The sequence below is a fragment of the Tamandua tetradactyla genome, chromosome 25, assembly GCF_023851605.1.
Source record: "Tamandua tetradactyla isolate mTamTet1 chromosome 25, mTamTet1.pri, whole genome shotgun sequence".
In the NCBI taxonomy this organism is placed as follows: Eukaryota; Metazoa; Chordata; class Mammalia; order Pilosa; family Myrmecophagidae; genus Tamandua; species Tamandua tetradactyla.
The window spans coordinates 15,490,908-15,513,347 of record NC_135351.1 but is presented as its reverse complement, the minus strand read 5'-3'; the positions used below and the strand labels follow the sequence as shown (position 1 = coordinate 15,513,347).

General features: G+C 38.3%; 1 protein-coding gene across 5 annotated transcripts in view; it reads right to left on the bottom strand.

Moving 5' to 3' along the window:
• The window catches only part of LOC143669150 (uncharacterized), an 87,350-nt gene that overhangs the window by 53,264 nt on the left and 11,646 nt on the right, over positions 1-22,440 (bottom strand). For 3 of the 5 annotated variants that reach the window (XR_013168745.1, XR_013168746.1, XM_077143735.1), the window contains exon 5: positions 22,066-22,271. The exons of the other annotated variants lie outside the window; for them this stretch is intronic. The gene's annotated coding sequence lies outside the window, so the exon portion shown is untranslated. Of the gene's footprint in view, positions 1-22,065; positions 22,272-22,440 lie in introns of those variants that run through there. 5 annotated transcript variants of the gene reach the window in all.

Here is a 22,440-nt window from a genome sequence, read left to right as displayed (position 1 = left end):
TAAAGAGATTAAATATTTCCAGTTCCCTGTGCCCATTCCTAGTCAATAGCTGCCTTACACATGCACTTAGATCAAGTTTCAAAAGACCTATAAACTCATTCTATCATGTGGCTAAATTATCCACTATCAGATATTACAAAAATACTTTCAGCATCTTCAACAAACTGCTTAAGATCATATGGACACGTTTGCCCTGAATGAGTCACACTCAGCCCCCAAGCCATTACTTCAAGAACATCCTCATTTAGGCAACAGAGTATTGGGACTAAACATCTTTGAACATATTTGTTCAAATAGTATCACTGACACTTAATTGCTGGGTGATCTTGGAGAAGTTACTTACCTGAGCCTCATTCTACTACCTTTCTTGTAGGGCAACTATGAGGACAGAATCATAGTAGATATAAAATGCTTAATGGAGTGCACTATAAATAAAACTGTTACTAGTATTAGTATGCTGTTACTCTTATTATTACTAATACGGGTACTATTTTTATGGGATTATTTATCCATCAATAGTAGTCTCATTACCTATCCAACTGGTAAGTAAAGCACTAACCCTCAGCTTTCTGATGAGTGTGGGAAGCTATAGTAAACTCAGAGCACTGGTATACGGAATCTAGCTTTTAATCAGCTGTCCAGCAAGACCTAGGAAGCAGGGGTTGGATATTTTCAGCTCAAGTTCCTCCATCTGTGGTTCCAAGTTCCCTCACTGACTCTGGGCTCTTTGAAATGACTGCTGAACTCATTACAGAATAACTCTCCAAGGCATGTTGAAAATGGCCCCTTGTTCTCCCTAATGGGCAATGCAGAGGCTGTTGCCCAGGGCATTGTCTGCATTTAAAGCTTTGTTGAGGAGGGAGCTGTTTTTGTAATGTTTTTGGAGAGAAAACCCAAGTTAGCTTAGGTCACCTAAACATTATAATAGGATTACCTATAATACTTCAAAATCTATATGGTCTTCACGTTGAGATAAGTAAAGAGGCAAGTTAAGGTTCCATGAATGCATTTCATTTCAAACTAATAAAATCCATATCAACCCAAATCAGAGTCTCCAGGTGCGGAAACAGTAACCAATTTCTATGGATTGTTTTTAAAATGCTTTAGATATAATTCTAGCGACACCTACTCTTGCTAGATCTTATTTTTTTCTAAATGCTCCCACTGCAAAGGCAGCAATTATAATTTGCATATAGAGCAACGAGATTTCACTTACTCTGTGTTGGCTGATACTAGACATGGCTCTGAGGAGTGGTGACACTGACATGAGTGGTGTATTTGCAATATGGCTTCAAGAGGCCCCAGACAGCCTCAGCATCACAATTATACCAAGAAGGAGAGAAGACCTTGAGTTCATGTCATCCATGTAACATTACAAGTCAGGATGGCAAAGTCTCCTCTGTTCTATAGCAAGCTGAATTAAAAACATAAAACTGGAGTCCTGCTGTTGCAAAAGTTCTGTTCTACACGCTGAGGGGTTAAAGAGACATAGTTTCTCTGTTCGAGAAGCATACATAGTTTAGCTGATTAGACTAAACATGGAAACATAAAAAAAAATTAACTAACAATGCAGGGCAGTTCATAATAAATCCTAAATTAGTGGTCTAGACAATACATGTTGTAGATATTATAAGGAAGAGAGAGAACTCTAAGTTGTAAAAAACGTCCTAAATGTCAAAAACAGAATTGGACTTTTAAGAATGGAAGGAAAAAAGGTTTAACATGTATATCCAGAAACAAGGAACAGCTTCCACTAAGGCAGAGATGGGAATGGACTAGGCTATTTTACATCAATTCTTTCATACCTTTCATAAACTTGCAGGACTTTCCGTTATTCTGCACGCATTCTATTTGTTTGCACACAATTCAAACCCCTTTTTACATTCCATTCACAATACTTCACTTAATGTATTTATTTATACCCAGACTCATTCCGATAAGGATTTGAAGCAGCTAACATACATCATTTCATTCCAAACTCAGAACAACCCTGAACAGAGTAATTACTGTGCAGTTTTTACAGATGAAGAAACTGAGGCTTGAAAAGATTAAGTTACTTTCTTCAGGTTACACACAGTTGGGATCGGAACCCAGATCTGTCTGACGCAAAATCTGACCTCTGAAAATTTCGACATGATTTCTTTTTTAATGCTTCTATAAGTTTCTCCACTAAATTTTGCTGAGAGTAGAGACTAAAATGCAGATGTTGTTAGGGAGTGGAAGGAAATGAGGTGACCACCTAAGATGGTACCAGATGATGGAGGATCTTGAAAGACAAGTAAAGCAGTTTTTCCTGTAAGTGAAAGGAAACGGCAAACATTATAGAACCTTCATCAAGAGAGTTACATGATGGAAGTAATTTCGGACATGGTGGCAATGTGCTGGGAAGCTGTAAAGAGGAATAACTGGAAGGCAGGTAGAACACTTAGAAAGTCATTCAAACACTAATAATAATTAGATCAAATACTGTTAACAATGTTTGTCATGTGACAAGACTATTCTAAATGTCTTACATATATCAATTGATTTAATTCTCCAATAATTCTATGAGATAGAAGCCTTATTATCTCCATTTAACAGATGAGGACACTGAGACACAGAGATTACACGACTTGCTCAAGATCATGTGTTAAGGAATAAAGCTTTAATTCAAATATATGGGGTCCACCTCCAGAGCCTGTGCTCTTAACTGTTACTATAAACTAAGTAGGCACAAAGTATTAAAGGCCTGGGCCAAAGTGATATCCATGGAAATAGAAAGGAGGAGATAGATGAAAGAGGTATTAAAATAGAGTTTAGTGGCAGATAATTGAGAGTGAGTGAAAAACCAAAGGTAATTCTATGGTTTCACATATTGATTTCATCTTGTTGAAAAGGAGTCAATAATTTGGGCAAAAATGATGGGGTCTGTTCCAGAATATATTGGGGTTGTTTTGATGGAATACGACATCCAAATGCCAATCCTGAGACTATCAATGGAAATGAAAATTTAAGCTCATCAGACAAGCTTGAAGTGGCCATGCAAGAACAGTCAGAGATAGAGCTACCGATTTGGGGATTGTAAAGCTGTGGAATCTTTGATCCAACTGCGATTCTATAAAGAACACATACAACAGGACAACAGAAAGCCAAAGTCTGAAATTTGGAAAGGGCCCACACGGAGGAATATAGAGCCAGGGAAGGAGAAAGAATGGCTATAATTACTATCCCCGCAATGAGAGTGCTTCATGACAAGACATGTAATCAATGCTATCAAATATCAGAAATGTTACAGAGAATAGGACTCTGAAACACATTAAATTTATTGTGACTGCATTACTAAAGGCATTCAAACATCAGTTTCTGCAGAGTGGCAGAATCTGAAGCTACCTGTTATTGGGATTACAGAAGTAAATGAAGAGTGATGAAACAGATATCACCATAATATTAATGAATAAGCATTATGTTGTACACCATGATGTAAAAGGGCAGAGCACTCTCTTGTCAAGTAAGTAGAAGTAAAATGTAAGTAATTTCTGCGGTACACAGAGGAATGGGGTATTCTAAAGGTTAATATCACCTGCTATCATCATGACCTAACTCAGGCCCAATCTATACTCACTGCCCTACACATAGGCTGATAATGGGATTCACGTCATCACTGAGAGTTGTTCCACAAACCTAAGTAACTCAAGACTCTGGAGTAACTGATAGCATTTTCTCTTTTCACTCCTTGCATGCCTACCAAATTAACCCATATTCTCCCAGGTCTTCAGCTCTTACCAGTAATCATCCAACTCTCAAATCTCTCTCAGACCCCTGACTTGAGCTCCAGGTACATATTACTATCTACTTACTACACATTTCCAACTGGATACCCCATTGTCACTTCAAATTCAAAATATCCACCACTGAACCAATCATATTGATTCCAAATCTGCTTCCCCCATGCGATATTATTTTTTCTCTCATCAAATGGAATGACAGTTAAATGAATAAAAGCACACACTTTCCTGTCACCTTTCTCTGCATACAAATTAGCACCATGTCTTTGTGGCTTCTGCTTCCTTAAGATCCTTTTCTGCTTTTCATTGCCACAACCACTGATTTGGTTCAGGCATTCCTTATGCTTTTCCCATATGTCTTCAGCCAGTGAGTCATTCACCTTTGTAACTACAAAGCTGGGCTCTCTGTTAGGAGTTAAAGATACAGGGAAGAATAAAATTATCTTCCTGACTACAGAGAGCTTACTTTTGAGTGAGGAGACAGACACTTTAAAAATGAATATAAAATATCAAGTAGTACCAAAACAATCTTGAAAAAGAAGAACAAAGTTGAAGGTCTCACTCTTCCCAATTTTAAAACTTACTACAAAGCTACAATAATCAAAAGAGTGTGATAACTGGTGTAAGGACAAACATAGCTCAATGGAATAGAACCGAGAGTCAAAAAAGAAACCCTCACACCTATGGGGCAATAATTATCTCATCAAAAGAAACAATGCTGAGTAACTGGATTTCCACATGCAGAAGAATGATGTTGGATCCCTACTTCACACCGTATATGAAAATTAACTCAATGGATCAACAACTTCAAAATAAAAGCTAAAATCATAAAACACTTAAATGAAAAAATAGAAGGAACTCTTCCTAGCCTTGGATTTGGTAATGGATTCTTATATATTACAACAAAAGCATGAGAAGCAATGATAAAAATAGATAAATTGGCTTCATCAGAATTAAGAACTTGTGCTTTGAAGGACGTTATCAAGAAAATGAAAAGACAACCTATACAATAGCAGAAATTAGCTGCAGATCACATATGTGATAAAGGCAGGCCATCCAAAATATATAAAGGATTTCTACAACTCAACAAAAAGACAACCCAATTATAAAAAAATAGACAAATGACTTGAATAATATTTCTCCAAAGAAGATTCACTAATGCTAAATAAAAACAAAAAATGCTAAGCATCATTAGTAATTAGAAGAATGCAAATTAAAACCATTAATGAGATACCACTTCATTCCCACTAGGATGGCTATCACTAGCAAAAAGAAAAAAAAAGGGAAATAACAAGTGTTGGTAAAGATGTGGAGAAACAGGAATCAACATATTATTATTGATGTGAACATAATATAGTGTAGCTGCTGTGGAAAGAAGTTTGGAAGTTCAACAAGTTGAACACAGAATTACTAAATGACCCACCATTCCACTGCTAGGTTTATAGCAAAACTGCAAACAGGGACTGAAGCAGATATCTGTACAATGTTTATAGCACCATTATCCACAGTAGCCAAAAGGAGGAAACAGCCCAAATGTCCATCAACAGATGAATGGATAAACAAAATGTGGTATATACATGTCATGGGATATTATGCAATAATAAAAAGAAATGACGTTCTGATGCATATTATAACTCAGATGAACCTTGAAACATCACACTGAGTGAAATAAGTCAGACTCAAAAGACAATGCATTAGAGTTCTCCAGAGAAACACAACACAAAGGAAGCTATAAACTTGGTGAAGGTGGCAAATTCCTAGGAGAAGCCAAAAATTGAGACTTCTGATGAAGGTGACAATGAATTCCCCAGGAGAGGCTGACTACTGAGTTAGAGGTAGAAATTCTTTTTGTTGTTATTGTTTATGACTGCTGAAATTCTAAGTTCTCCTTTTAAAACCTCCAACTTATTGGATGAGGACACTCCTCACTGCTGAAGGCTATCTTCTTTGTTGATTTTAGATGTAATCTGTTCTAGATGCATTCAACTGACTAATAATTAAATACATGAAATATCCTTAAAGTAACAACCAAGCCAGTGCTCACTTGACCAAACAAATACAACAAAACCTAGCTGTTCTAGTTTGCTAGCTGCCAGAATGTAATATACAAAACTAGAATGGCTTTTAAAAGGGGGAATTTATTAAGTTTTAAGTTTACAGTTCTAAACCATGAAAATGTTCCAATTAAAACAAGTCTACAAAAATGTCCAATCTAAGGCATCCAGGGAAAAATACCTTGGTTCAAGAAGGCCCATGATGTTCAGGATTGCTCTCTCAACCAGAAAAGCACATGGCGAACATAGCAACATCTTCTAGTTTTCTCTCCAAGCTTCTTGTTTCATGAAGCTCCCTCTGGGGCGTTTTCCTTCATCATCTCCAAAGGCCTCCACAAGATGGACCAGGATTAAAACATGGCTTTTCTAAGGAACATAATCTTTTCAAACCAGCACATTCCACCCTTGGGCCCTAAAAAAAAGATATGTTTTTCCCATATACAAAATATGTTCACACCATCACAGTATCAGAAAGTCTTAAGCCATTTCAGTAACAATACAAATATAAGGTTAAAACCAGTACAAAGTCTCATCAAAGTCAGCTACAGGCATGGTCTGTCCTAAAGCAGAATTCTCCTCTGGCTCTGGACCTGTAAAAGTGAGAACAAGTTATTTGCTGCCAACATACAAAGGAGAAACAGTCATAAGTCCCATTTCCATAGGGAGAAACTGAAAAGAACAAAGGGGTCACCCATCTTAAGCAGTTTTGAAAACCTGCAGGGCAAACTCCATTAGATTTCAAAGTCTGAGAGTCCTTTATCTTTGGGGCTTTAGAAAGTGGCAGTCCCACCCTTTTCCAAGGGCCTACACAGTGTCCTGCCTCTCTCCAAATGTAACCTTGGAGGACATTGGGGAGACCACCTTTTCCTCTGCTCCATCCTCTCCAAACATCGGAGATGCACCTGGGTTCTCTGCCATCTCTGGGGCACACATTCAACCCCTCCATGTGGTGGCAGCCAGGTTCTCCCCAGTCCCAAGGCTCTCCAAGGCCTGAAGCTGCACAACTCTCCCACTGCAAGGAGGTTGAAGGCCTACCCTCTGCCTTTGGGGCAAAAGTACCTTTTCCAAGTACTTGGGTAAGTCTGCTCTCCTGGCCTGAGGTCTCTTGACTTCAGACCTTAGATTCCACAGATCTGCCTCTGAAATTATTTTACCTTCATTTTGTCCCTTTTCTGAGATTTTTAGTCCAGACTGGCAGTAGTTGCACTTATACAGTTCCCACAGCACCCTTGCTGGTTTCCTGTGTAGTAAGCAAGGATCATGCCCAATAGACACCAGGAGCTTCCACAAATCTTTCCTGGATAACTCAATCTCCAATCCTGGATTTCTCTGAAATGGTTGACTGGTTCTACATTTGGCCAACTCCTCACATGGGGCACCATTCTCTGAGGTCTTCCTTCCTGGAAGCCCAGAATTTTCCAGAACATCAATTTCTGGTTTCTTTGTACTCAAGAGTTCAGTTCTCAACTTATCTATTTCCTGTCACATTTTGCTATAAACTGCAAGGAGAAACCAGGCCACACTTTCCACATTTAATTTGGAAATCTCTTCTGCTAAATATGCAAGTTCATGGCTTTTAAAATCTGCTTTCCAGCCAAAGCCACTAGTCAATTTTGCCAGGTTATCTGCCATTTTAAAACAAGGAATGCCTTCCTTCCAGTTTGCAAAAACATGGGGCTCATCTCTGTCTCAAGTCTCATCATATGTATTTTTAGTGTCCACATTTCTACCAACAGTCTCTTCGAACTATTCTAGGCCTTCTCTATCAAGCTTCTCACAACTCTTCCAGAATCTTCTCCCATCCATTTAAAAAGCCATTCCAACATTACTGGTATTTGCAAATGGCATCAGCACCCCACTGCTCTGATACCAAATATGTTCTAGTGTGCTAGCTGCCAAAATGTGAGATACCAAAAACAGAATGGCTTTTAAAAGGGGGAATTTATTAAGTTGCAGGTTTACAGTTTTAAGACTGTAAAAATGTTCCAATTAAAGCAAATCTATAAAAATGTCCAATCTAAGGCATCCAGGAAAAAATACCTTGGTTCAAGAAGGCCATGACGTTCAGGGTTGTTCTCTCAACTGGAAAGGCTCATGGCAAACATGGTGATGTCTGCTAGCTTTCTCTCCAGGCTTCTTGTTTCATGAAGCTCCCCCAGGGGCATTTTCCTTCTTCATCTCCAAAGGTCTCTGGATGCGTGGGCTCTGTGGTTCTCATGGCTCTTTCCAAAATGTTTCCTCTTTTAAAGGATTCCAATAAGTTAATCAAGACCCACCTGGAATGGGTGGAGTCACATCTCTCTCTAATCAAAGTTAATACCCACAATTGGGCATGTTACATCTCTGTGGAGATAACCTAATCAAGTGTCCAACCTACAGCATTGAATAAGGATTAAAAGAAATGGCTGCCTCCACAAGATGGATCAGGATCAAAACATGGCTTTTCTAGGGTACATAATCCTTTCAAACCTGCCCACTAGCCAAGTTGACACATGAAATTAAAGATCACAGATAATACTGTATGATGGCACTTTTACGAATATCTAGAATTAACAAATTCAGAGATACAGAAAGTTGATCAGAGGTTACCAGGGGCTGGCAGCAGGTTGGGGAGTAGGGAGTTACTACTTACCAGATACATCATCTCTTTGGGGTGATGAAAATGTTTTAGTAAGGGATGGTGGTGATGGTAGTATGACCAAATATGAATGTATAATTAATATCACTGAGTTGTACATTTAAAAGGGTTGAAAAGGGAAATTTTGTGCTATATATGTTATCACAATAAAATTTAAAAATAATCTCTCAGGTGTTAAAAAATCCCAATTTAATAAGCCAAGCCCTCAATCTAGAGGTTTGGCCTTATCAAATTTATTTCTGCAATGGTGACACTAGGCCTCATGTAATTGTGCCTACGAGTCATCCCGGAGAACCTCTTTTGTTGCTCAGATGTGGCCTCTCTATTTACGCTGACTCTGCAAATAAACTCACTATCATTTCCCCTATGTGGAACATGACTGCCAGGAATGCTCCTAGTCCTGGCATTGTGGAATTTAGAAAGTCTTCTTGACCAAAAGGGGGAAAAGAAATGGAACAAAATAAAGTTTCAGTGGCTAAGAGGTCTTAAATAGATCAAGGTGTTATTCTGGAGATTACTCTCATTCAAGATTTAGCCAGATACTTCAAACTACCAGAGTATACCATACTCCAACCAACAACATTGCTGAAAACCCTTGGGAGTGTCCTGGGCTCTATCTAAGTCTCTATAAAAGTTTTTCTTAGCAAGTTCATTTTCTCAGAAACTTAAGGCCTCCAGATTGAGCGTAGGCCAGATAAGTCCTAAAACCCAGCAGTACCAGTCTCTCTAAAAACAATAACCAGATTCATTTCTATACTCCAGAAGGTCAACACCCCTTTCCTAGCGTGAAAAAGTTAAAATCATCATTGCCCATATATCCTTAAAGATTGAGAGAATGATCAAATGAGAGGAAGGAGGGTAACTGAGAAATTAGAATTTAACAAATGACTGTGACTGTTTTATTTCTTTTTAGAGTCTAGTGTTTTAGAATAGCCAGAGGGATACATTTGAAGTTGTTGAACTGTAATCCAGTAGCCCTGATCTTTGATAATGATAGTTAACTATATTGAAAAAAAAAAACAAACAAAAAAAAGAGTTGGTTCTTCCAGATGTTTTGTTCCATTGGTATTTTATATATTTTCAAATACTACACAGCCTTACTTAACCTATTGTAAGTCTTAAAATTGGGTAGATTGCAATACTAGTGGTCAATAAGAGGGAGAGGTAAGGGGTATGGGATGTTTGGAGTTTCCTTTTTGCTTTTACTTTCACTTTCTAGAGTAATGCAAATGTTCTAAAAATGAGCATGGTGATATAGACAATTATGTGATGATATTGCGAAGCACTGATTGTATATTTTGGATGGATTGTATGGTTTGTGAAGATATCTCAATTAAAACACATAAAAATTTTAAAAAATAAGGGCAGGCCAAGTTGGCTCAGCAGGCAGAGTTTTCACCTGCCATGCCCCGGGTTCAATTCCTGGTGCCTGCCCATGCAAAAAATATAAATATATATTTTTTTAAATAAATGAAACAAAAAATAATGTCAACTAGTAATTAGTACTATTAAAAACATAATAAATGCCAGAGACCCAGATTTGATTCCTGCAGCCTGCCCATGCCAAAATAATAATAATAATAATAAATTAAAAATTACAAAAACATAATAGAGCAGGGGAAAAGGGAAAGAGGGTGATCTGTGAAAGTCTGGGAAGGCATCTTTAAGTCCTGAATAAAATAAATAAAAAAGACATACTGCAGACTGGTGGAGAAGCATAACCAGAAGGTAAACACTTTTAAAGGTCCCGAGGCAAGAGCTTGTTAGGAGAGTTCAAGAGTCAGCAAAAAGGCCAGTGTAGAGAGAGAGGAGTGAGTGAGAGGAGTAAGGTAAGAAAGGAAGTTGGAAGGTAGGCGGGGACCACAGCATAAATGGCCTTAAGCCATGGCAAGGAATTTTAATTTTATTCTAAGCTGGAGGGGAAGCCATTGGAATATTTTGAGGAAATGAATTACACAATCAAATTTAGATTTTTTAAGTCATCACTTTAGTTGCTGAGTGTAAAACAGACTCTAGGAACCAAGGGCAGAACAGGGAAATCGGGAGGTTAGACTTATAGTTAAGGAAAAAGGGGCAGAGCTTTACACTAGCGGTAAAGACAAAGGATTGAGAACTGGTTGGACTATGGAGACAAATTGAAGGCTACCTTCAATATGCTACACTAACAGCATTTGTAGAGCGAATGGATGGGCAGTTGCAGAGAATGATAGCCAGGGATAATTCCCAGGTTTGCCACCTGAGCAACTAGAAGAACCAGGTGCCATTTACTGGATCAGGGAATTCAGTGGAAAGAATAAGGTGAAGAGTAAGAATTTTCATTAGATTTGGTGGTGGTGAGGAAATATGTTAAATCTTGACAGGTGTAGATTTATTGAAGTATGAGGAAGAAAGTTTGATTGGAGTAGAACAAAGAATGAGTTCAGACATTGCTGGGGATTGAATCATGTCCCACTAAAAGGTGTTTTCAGGCCACATCCCCAGGTCCTCATGTGAACCTATTTGCAAATAGGACCTTTGAAAATGTTGTTAGTTAAGGTGTGCTCAAACTGAGCAAGGGTGGGCCTTAATTCAATATGGCTGAAGTCCCTATAAGCAAATGAAATTGGACACACAGAGAAGAGCCATGAAGAGTGGCCAGAAGCTGGAAGTCAACGGAATCCAGAAGAGAGAGGAGAAGATGCTACCATGTGCATTGCCATGTGATGTAAAAGCCAAGGAACTCCAAAGACTGCCAACCAGCCAGAAGATACCACCCTGGAAGGAAGCAAGCCTTCTAGCCTCTGAAGCTGTAAGCCAAAAAATTCCTGTTAAGTCAACCTATTGTATTTGTTTTAGTAGCTGGGAAACTAAAGCAAATATCGTCAAAGTCTTGTCTACACCATAACCTCCCATTTCTCCCTCCAACACACACACAACAGGCAGGTCTGCCATACTTCACACACTTGTATACAGATATATATTAAACCAACCCATACCATATCCACATATTTCACACACACACACATTTCACATTAACATACATCTCTCACAATATATATATGAATCATACATATACACACACCCCAAACACACCTCACAGTTACATATACACCACATACACCCGTATCATGTGCACACACACCCACAAACACATATACACTTCAAACATATTCATACTTCACTTATGAATTACGTACCCCTCTACTGCACTATCAGAGCTCCTGGGCAAACGTCTGCCTTAATCAACTACTATCTGTTTCCCAGCCCCAGCGTAGCTCAAGGCCCAGCTCCAGGAAGCACAATTCACATACACTGGAGCGACTGGGCCTATTGGGGTTGAGCTGAGCACAGCTCTGCCACCACCGGACCATCTGCAGATTCATGAGAGAGCCTTGGTATGTTCATTACCAGTAAAAGGCCAGCAATCTGGGCGATAATCCATATATAACTGTTAAAAGGTAAAAAACAGTAGACAAACTGCTGCAGCACATGCTTCTCCCTCCATCCCCTCAATAGTCCTTAAATGTGAATCCCCAAATGCACACAAATTCATAAAGTTGAACAAAGAGTAATATTTGCATAACGCCACCACTTTGGCATAACATCATATTGCAGACACCGTGCTGAGTGCCTTCACATGATTTTTCCCATTGATTTTACAAGGAGGAGTGGTACTAGAGGATCAGTGAGATCTCAGGAATGTAGTTGCGAATTTCAGTCCAAATCCAACCAGGGAGGACAAATAGTATAGTGAAATATCTACCAGTATTCAAAGTAGATGAATCCAAATATGCTACGCAAAAAGCAAGTATCAGTAGACCAACTTACTCTTTCAGTAAGAAAACAAAAACATGGGATGAGGAGAGTGTACTGTCAATCACAGAGACTCCTTAGGTGCCACAGGCAAGGTATAAAAAAGGTAAGAATGAACAGTCTAACAAAAACTGGTGTAAGGACATACATAATAGATGCAACTGCACGAGAGGTAGCTCTTCACAAAGATCTTCTTAAATTTTAAGGTACATAAACATGCCTATGGGTTCTTGTTAAAATTCAGACTCTGATTCAGCAGGTCTGATACTCCGTACATCTAACAAACTCTCAGGTAATGTTGCTGCTGCTCCAGGATAATCACTTGGGGTTACAAGCCTTCATAGGACAGATTCTAGATAAAGTTCTCTCTTAGCTCCCAACCTAAACTGAATTGACAAGTATCATTAGGCACAGAATCTGTTCCCACAAACCAGTGTGAGTTTTTGCATGTGATATCACTTTACAGTCACCATCTTGGGTGGGTGGGGGTGGGGGATTGTGTAGGGGGCAGATTTAATCAAGTTAACACAAATGAGGCAAAGAGGTTTACTCTAAATAAACATGTTTGGTAGAAAAAAGAAGTGGCCTGCAGAATCCGAGGAACTGCCTTTATAGAAGTTGTTCCAGGCCAGGACTGGTTCTCATCACATTTCATGCCTAATACTATCAGTATTTTTCTTTAATAGTGGCCTTGGCAATGAGGACAGGCTCTCTAGTGGGATTTCCAAAGCTCCTTGGCTTCAGCCAACCCAAAGACTATCCTTTTGCTGAGGTTATATGTCCCTCTAAATTAAAACAGAATTTTATAGGGGATGAGTAAAGATAGAATAAGACAGAAATATGAAGCACTCTAAACCATCAAAAAAGAATAATATGTGGAAACTGATAATTCACAATAGCAGAATCACTAAACCAAATAGTAGTGGCTGAAAATAAAATGGCAGGAAATGGCAATAACCATGTAGTATAGGAATATTAACAATATCCACCTCACTGGATTGTGAGAATCAAACTTGATGAAATTTTTGAAAATACACTAATGGTTTAAAGAAACAGTTGTTTCGAGTTATTATGAGAGCATCAACATTTATAAGGTGTTTTGATGTACTCTGTGTGATTCAAAAGGTAGCATGGTATAAGGAAAGATCATAAGACTTGCAGTTAAAAGACCTAGGTTGGGGGTGCGAGGGTAGTTCAGCAGTAAAATTCTCATCTGCCATGCGGGAGACATGGGTTTGATTCCTGGCCCATGCACTTCCAAAAACAAACAAAAACCCAACAAAAACCAACAAACAATGAAAAAAAAATTCAACAAATGGTGCTGCAATAATGGGATACTCACAGGGGAAAAGAATGAAATGTGACCTTACCATACAGTATACAGAAAAAAAAAAAAGACCTAGGTTACTTTTGCTCTGTTATTTACTCTTTTTTGAACTCAAGTTTCTTTATATGTAGAACGATAATAAAATAATATGAATAATGGTATAAAGTATTGTGGTAGTTAGATTAAGTTGTCAACTTGGCCAGGTGAAAGCACCTAGTTCTGTTGCTGCGGACATGAGCCAATGGTACGTGAACCTCATCTGTTGCTGATTTACATCTGCAGTCAGCTAGGAGGCGTGCCTGCTGCAATGAGTCACGTTTGACTTAACCGGCTGGTGCTTAAATGAGAGAACGCAATGTAGCACAGCCTAAGCAGCTTGTCATTCCTCATCCCAGCTCTCAGCTCAGGCCTTTGGAGATGCAAAAAGAAGTCACCCCAGGAAAGTTGTTGGGACCCAGAGGCCTGGACAGAAGGCCAGCAGAGACCATCCTGTGCCTTCCCATGTAAGAAAGAATCTCAGTGGAAAGTTAGTTGCCTTTCCTCTGAAGAACTAACAAAATAAATCCCCTTTTATTAAAAGCCAATCCGTCTTTGGTGTGTTGCATTCCGGCAGCTAGCAAACTAGAACAAGTATTAATATAAATAATGTAAAATATACATCTTACATAATTTTTGAATGAAGTTCTCAAAACAACTTTAAGAAGGCTGAGGCACCACAGAGCAGTGTGTCTGGCTGCAAGTGAGAGAGCACCAGACTAACAGAGGTCTAAAAAAACAGGAGATGAGTGGTATTTCTCCCACGTAACAGCATCAGGAGGGAAACTACTGCCTTCTGATGAATAACATTAGAGAACCAGGAGCAGATATGTACACTGAGCACAGTTACTAAGTCAACTCTGTTGCTCAGTAATATCTTCCAGGTTTCACATTATTTTCATCTTTCATTCTGCTATCGCTGGTACCTTGGATTTTGTCCTCATTGCTTGTCAGTCAGTCAAAGTCACAGTATGGTTGTCAGACTTGAAACTTCATAGCTTCATTCAAGGAACAGAGAAGGAGAAACTGAGGGTGAGTGGTGGGAGTGAGCTGTGCTTTGTACTCCTTTACCAGGAGAGTAAATATTTCCCAGAGCCCCATCCCCCCTCAGCAGACATCTACTTACATCTCACTGGGCAGAAATGCTACTTGACATGGCCACTCTTAGCCACAAGGCCAGCTGGGCAATGCATATTTAGCTTTTAAAGCACCATAGTTGAAGTAGGAAAAGGGAAAAGGGAATTGAAGGTGTGTGACACTGCCTGCTGCAGATGGGCAGGAGTTATGTGCCTCTCACTTTGAATGAAGGGGCAACAATAATAAATGACTCACCTAAATTTGCTGAGTAGAGCTAGGAGTAGAACCTTGTTCTTTGGACCATAATAGGCTGAAGATACTACAATGGCCTTCTTTAAAATACGGCTTTAATTTTCATTTCTACTTCACAAATCGCTTTGCAACACATCTCTTATCATATGACAATTTAAATTTAACTTCTTCAAGGAAATAGAGCAATTGAAAGATTCTGGACTTTGCTGAAATTATTTTTAAGACTTTGATATGGTTTGATATTCCTTCAATATGTAACTGATTTCATAAATTTTGGGTAAGTCATTCAGTCTTGTTGGATCCAAAACCGTGCCCAAATGTACATATCTGCTCCTGGCTCTCTAATGTTATTCATTTTCATTGTAAATTTCACCACATACATTACGCATCTTTCTTCCTAATCCAAACTGTCATGTCTTAAAACCAACTAAAATAGTTTCTAGGATGCTTTTCACAATTTTTGTCTTGAAACATGTTCTTAACCTTTTTTTCTGTTCTTTTCTGTAGTCACTAGAGCATAGTACACAATGTGCAAACTTTCCCCAACATAAATTCTACCATGGACATGAACTATAGTTTATTTTTTAAAGCAGTGTTCTTGAGAGCATCCATGTTTTATCAGCAAAATGTTCTCATAAACTTCTTCCTCTCTTTAGAAAGTGAGTTTTCTAGATCAAGGATCTTCCTACTTGCCCACCACTGTCCTAATAGCAACCAAGACAGGGTTTCGCACATGGTTAGTGCTGGATAAACATGTGTCCACCTCTTGAATGGATGCAACTGAATTCTAAATTTGACACATTACCTTTCTTTTCCTATGAATACTTTTTTTTTTATTTCAGAAACTTATGATCTGAGCCCCTGGGTATAAGAACACAGTGCCCCACCCATCATGCAGGTCTTAATTTACTGCTGATCATGTATGTTTACATAATGGCTCTCAGCTAAGATATGACTGATGCCATAAAGAGAAATTGTAGGTAATTTGTGCAAAGGCCCAGGGAACTAAGCATGTCTACTATTACTTTGTTTATAATTTGTTGCTTGAAACCAGATGCATCTATTTCCCAGGTCTTGCTAGGCAAGGTGTAATTTAAATGATAACCAAATCTGGAAGAACAACGATTCACCATTAAACCACAGCTTGTAACTGTGGGCTCCCAATCTCTTTTTAAAGCAGTCACCATTTCCACATTTTTTTTTTCTGGCAGTGATGGCCCTACTCTGCAGTAAAGGAGGCAGAGACAAACTGAATTAAGGTTAGCCACCCAGAGAAAAATTCCAAACCTTCCCTTAAAATTACCTGATATTCTTCTTCATTAGTAAAAAAGTTATGGTGCATTCTCCAACAGGCAGCTACGATTTATATTAATCATTGGCATTTCAAGAGCTCAACCCTGAGATAAAATGTCTACACAAGCGAATAAAATAAACTAAGGAAATGTGCTTATGTATTACACATATATAAAACTGGTCTTCATAACATTCATTTTCTAAAAAATTGATTGATATACAAATATTTTGTTCCAATTTAGGTGTGATAAATAAATATACTGAATTTGAACCTTATTACGGAAAATAAATTCAAGCCACCAATAGTGATTGTTAAAGTATGTCTTTCTCCAGCGCAATATTTGATTTGATCATCTTTTAAATACCAATTATTGGACAGCTTGTATGAAATTCAAAAATTTAGATACTGTCACATTTTGGAAACTGAATCTTTATGGGGTGAAAAATCCTGCCTGTCATTTACTGGGGTCTCCTGGTAATCAGAGCCCTGGGCACCACCTGGCTCTGGTCACTCAATCTCTCCTCTGACCTTCTGTACTCCCCACTCCCCAGGTACCGAATTGCCTGAACATCTGTCATTCTTACAGATTAATCTGTTGTTTTTGTGGTTTGTATTTGATAGTGACCTTTTATAAACTCTCCTAATTGTAAGTTCTTCAAGGGCAAGAGCTAGGACTTCCATTTCCTGTACATACATCCCCACATCACCAAATGACAATCAACACAAAAGATGGTATTAACCACATCAATCATCTGGGAATGAAATTAAATGTTGGTTTACTGCAGCTGTAAAAAATCTTCTTGTTTATACCTTCCACTTCTTGAGAACAGTTCAATAACTGTTCTTGAGGCTTAGTTCCTTCCTCTTTCTGTTTGCCTGAATCAGCATCAAAAATCAAATATGTATTAAAATGATTTTACAAATAACAGACTTTACACCCAAAAAAGATTTTGTATTAAGAATAATAGACGAATGTCTGAATAGCTGACTAATAGGTTTTTAGTTCTCATTAGGTGATTCTGCATTATTTCAATGCATCCTTGGCTTGGATGGTTCAGTTCCTTTTACTCTCATTCTAAGATATGAGGGTTAAGAAATAGAGACAACTAACTATCTTTTTTTTAAGGAACGTATGAGAAAAGTTATTGTAGTTGTAAAGGCCCATCTTGCTTGCATTCTGTCCAGACACTCTCCTTTTACATTCTTTTACTTCAGATTTTCTTATGCCTTCAAACCAAGTCATGTATTCATTCATGGATTGTATGGAGACTGATGTTGTTAAAGTTCTGTGCTCATATCTGCAAGCCAGCTTTGATGAACCCTGAAAATATTTTTCTTCTATTACTAGGCAACACAAGCAGAAATTATTTCAAAGAGTAAGAATCACAGTAATATAAATGCATTAACAAACCCTACAACAGGAAAAAGAAATTATGGATGGACAAATTCACTGTATTCAGGGATTACAGAGAGTTCCAAACTCAATTTTAAAAAAGGATTTGGATACTAAAAACAAACAGGAAGTCACATTTTTTGGCAAATGTGGAGAAATCCAAGTCTCAAACAGTGGTCAAAATTCTGTATTCAGGAAAGCTGAGTGGGCTCTGAATTTGGCAAACATGTCATTTGAGCCCCTTTTAAAGAGGAGAACATGCTTTAAAAGGCTAAAAAGCAAAGGCATCTTGGACATTAAATGAAGTTTTTCCCAAAACAAAGACTTTGATGAATTATGTATAAAGGAATCAGAAACACATGGATTAAGCTTTCCTTAAAACAAACATAGGTTTAAATGTGGAGAGAAAACTATCAGCAAAGTCTGTTAAGAGATTTAACCAATCCCAAATATTTGCAAAAAAAACAGGTTTTTCCAACACACCATAAGTTTTCTCAGTCTCATTTGATGGTAAAACTCACTAGAAATTTCATTCACCTAGTGTTTTTCTGGCTCAAGTGCAGCTTCCATTTGCTATTACTTCTCTTCCCTGGGTTCTAAGTGATTGCTGTCCATATCAGGTTAATGGTCAGCTTACACGAGCAAACTCACAGCATAATAGGTGTCATGATCCTGAATTTGAGGAACTTTCTGTGATTGTACATCACCCATGAAAACTATCAGGTGCATTTCTTGAGCATTATTTCCAGAATGGCCATCTCATGATGCTTCTGATGCCTCTCCAACCACTTTGGCTAAATTGGTTTCATGTGCCACTCACTCTGGTTGCGTGGAAGGCTGGTTTTTCTCTGGCAATGGGTGACATTTTCCTGGCCCAGCAATCACATGCCTAAGAGGTTTCTATTCTTGCATGAAGGCAAATTCTGGCCAAAGGAGCCTGGCTGACATGCTGAAGGCTCAAATCCTTCAGACACACGCAACACAGACAGAGAGCAACTGGCGCCATGCTGTACATTCCCACCCATCTTCAGCATTCCCAGCCCATTAGGGTGAGTCAAAGGTCTTCCCTTTGTTTCCAGCAAAAAAAAAAAAAGAAAAAGAAAAAAATTAGGTCCTGAGGATCTTCATGCTGAGCTAAAGCTCAGCTCACTGAGGAAATGAGGGAATTATAATACAATCTAAGTTAGATAACTAAAGCAGTGGATTTTATACTTGGCTGTGCATTGGGATGGCCTAGCAAGCTTTAAAGAAAAAATAACCATGCCTGGGTCTCATGCTCCAGAGATTTTGATATAACTGGTCTGGGATGTAAGTCTGGACACCCAATTTTTTAAAACTCTCCAGATGACTCCACTATGCAGGCAAGGTTGAGAACATCTCAACTAGAGTTTCAAGGTTGAATGATAATGAACTCAAGTACTGGGATAGAATTGTGGTACTCAAACTGGCTGTTTACTACAATCACCTGAGGTGCTTCTTAAAATGCTAATGCATAGGCCCTACCCCCAAAACTTCTTAATTAGTTGTATATTCTTTACTATTTTCCAAGGTCTGTTCTAGATGTGAGGTAAAACTAGCTAGTTAGAGATAGAGACTTAATCTTTGCAACAAGCCTATAAGCTAAGAACTTGTGGTAGCCAACTCTGAGATGACCCTGACAGTCCCCTCTCCTGACCTTTGCACCCTTGTCTGCTCCATTCCCAAAGTGAATCAGAGCTGGACTGTTTGTCCAATAGAATATTGCAGAAGTGATGGTGTGCAAACTCAAATCTAAGTCATAAAAGTCACTGCAGCTTCCACCTTGCTCTCTTGGTCACGTGCTCTACATGAAGCTAAATATCATGCCATATGGACTCCCAAGTAGTCCTGTGGAAATGCCCTTATGAAAGAAATTGAAACTTCCTGTCAATGATAAGCACCATTTTTTCAGTCATGTGAGCAAACCGCCTTGGCAGTGCATCTCTGCCCTAACCAAGCCATTAGATGACTGCAGCCCTAACTTAGGAGATCATGGACTGGAACTGCCCAACCATTGTGTGCCTGAATTCCCAATCATAGAAACCATGGGTGTGTTTAAGTCATTTGGGTTTTAGGTAATTTGTTATGCAGCATTAATACATTATTTTCATTTTACAATTCAGGAAATTGAGACATAGAGAAGTTAAATAACGTACCTAAGGTTACACAGCTAGTAAAAAATGCATCTAAGAATCAAAATTTGGTAGTCTGGCTCCACAATTTGTGCTCTTAACAATTAGGCAATGATTAGGGACTCCCAATTTAAAAAGTCACACCTATGAAACCTATTCCTGCAAAGGAGAAGCTAAGTTTACTTATAACTATGCCTAAAAGTCACCCCCAGTGAGCCTTTTTTGTTGCTCAGATGCGGCCTCTCCAAGCCAACTCTGCAAATAAATTCACTACCCTCCCTGCTATTGGGACATGACTTTCAGGAGTGTAAATCTTAGAAACATGGGACATGACTCCCAGGGATGAGCCTGGCCCTAGCATCATGGGATTGAGAAAGCTTTCTTAACAAAAAGGGTGAAAAGAAATGAAATGAAATAAGGTTTCAGTGACTACCAAATAGAGTCAAGAGGTCATTCTGGATGTTAGTCTTATGCATAATATAGATATTCCTTTTTAGTTTCCAGTGTATCAGAATAGCTAGAAGGAAAGACCTCAAACTGTTGATCTATAATCCAGTAGCCTTGATTTTGATAATGATTGTATAACTTTAACGCCTTTATGGTGTGATCATGTGACTATGAAAACCTTGTGACTGATATTCCCTTTATTCAGTGTATGGGCAGATGAGTAGTAAAATAAAGACAACATAAATAAAGGGGATATAAGGGTATGGAATGTTTTGGGTGTTATTTTTTATTTTTATTTTTTTGAAGAAATGAAAATATTCTAAAAGTGATTCTGGTGATGAATGCACAACTATATGACGATATTGTGAGCCTCTGATTATATAGTTTGGATGGATTATAAGGTATATAACAGTAGAATTGCATTAATATAAAAAAACTATACAATAAAGTCACTCTTTCATAATGTTAGGTATCACTTGGTGGAGAAGTCACAATGGGCATAATAAACCACAGAAAGTAGATTCCTGCAAGCATCTTATATGTTGTCTGCGCACTGCCAATTGTTTTAAAATCATTAGGTCATCAAAATGATAACCTTTCCCTGGTCATTCTACTAGTTTTGAAAGTTATCATTGAGCCTTATCCACTCCAGCCCTGTGGTTTTCTTACTGATACCCCAAAAGATGGATCACAGAGTCTAAGTTACCTGTGGGTCAACAAGTTAATCCCTACCTGCAAAATCTCTTCTACTTTAAGTTAACCCTTTGTTGAGGTGTCTCATCCTTGGAGAACTAAGCAGCTGTTAATATTCTCAAAAAATCCTTTCATGTGGTATAGTCAAAGTCCAGATGCTTAAGAGGCTGAGAGGTCTCTGTTCTGTTTGTATGTACCAGGGGTGAGACTTTGGGCCAAGCACTGGACGCCTAGGCCCTACTCCCAGCAACTCTGATTAAATTGTTCTAGGATGGGACCTAAGCAGCTGTATTTTTAAAACCCTCTGGTTAAATTATTGTTTACCCTGTGCTGTAATTACTGACATAAGGTAATTTCTTGTAGTCTCAGTTTCCTCATTTGCTAAGTGGAGATGATAATACCAAGCCCACAATACTTTGTGTGTAGATAAAAGTAAATAATTTAGGTAAAGCTCCAGGCATGGCCCTTGGTATACAATTGGTACACAATGAAGTTAAGCTATCAATCAACATTTGTGGTTTGTTTTAGATGTTTAAATCTGTTATATAAAAAAGGTTCAATACTTAACTTAGATAAATCTATTGCTTTTTGTGTTAGTCAGGATTCTCTAGAGAAACAGAACCACCAGGGAGAGATTTGCAAGTATGGTATTTATAAAGGTATCTCATACAACCATGGGAATGGAAGAGTTCAAAATCCGTACCCAAGCTGTGAAGCTGGCTGCTCTGATGAAGGGCCTGAACAAACTTCACAGGAAAGGTTCGCTGGCTGAAGAAGCAGTGAAAGAGTCCTCTTCCTTAAAATCCTTCAACTGATTGGATTATCTCATTGTGGGAGGCATGCCTTAACTGATTGCAGATACAATCAGCCACAGATGCATCAGATGACTGATGATTTAATACATCAGCCTTCTGGTTTATCAACCAGCCATGAAATATCCTTGCAGCAAAGGTCAGGCCAGTGCTTGCCTGACCAGACAACTGGGCATCATCACTTGGCCAAGTTGACACCAGAACCTAACCATCACAGAGTCCTTCCAATGTTGTTGTATTAGCAATTTCTTCCCCATCCAGGGAGTAAATAAATATTCAACTAACATTCAAGTTTCTTATCATTTTATTTTTTACATTTATTACATCTCTCTGGAATTTAACTTAGTATGAAATGCATGATGGGGCTAGGGATTAATTTTTCCCTCATATTGAATATCCCCCTTGGCATGCATTGAATCCATTTCTTAATGATGATTTCTTAATACATTAAGAACGCACACCTTCACGCACCGAGGTACACACACACATATATATTTCTGGAGTAAATATTCCCATCAATAGATTGCTTCTTTATTCCTTTCCTAATTAAAAAAAAAGGTTAATTATTAGGACTTTGCAGTATCTTTAATATCTTCAGGATAAATTCAGATCTTTATCATTCTTTTCTCATCAAGAATTTCTTCACTATTCTTGACTAAGTTATCTTTTTAAAATATCAAGTTCTTCCCTTGCCTAATAATCCTTCAATAG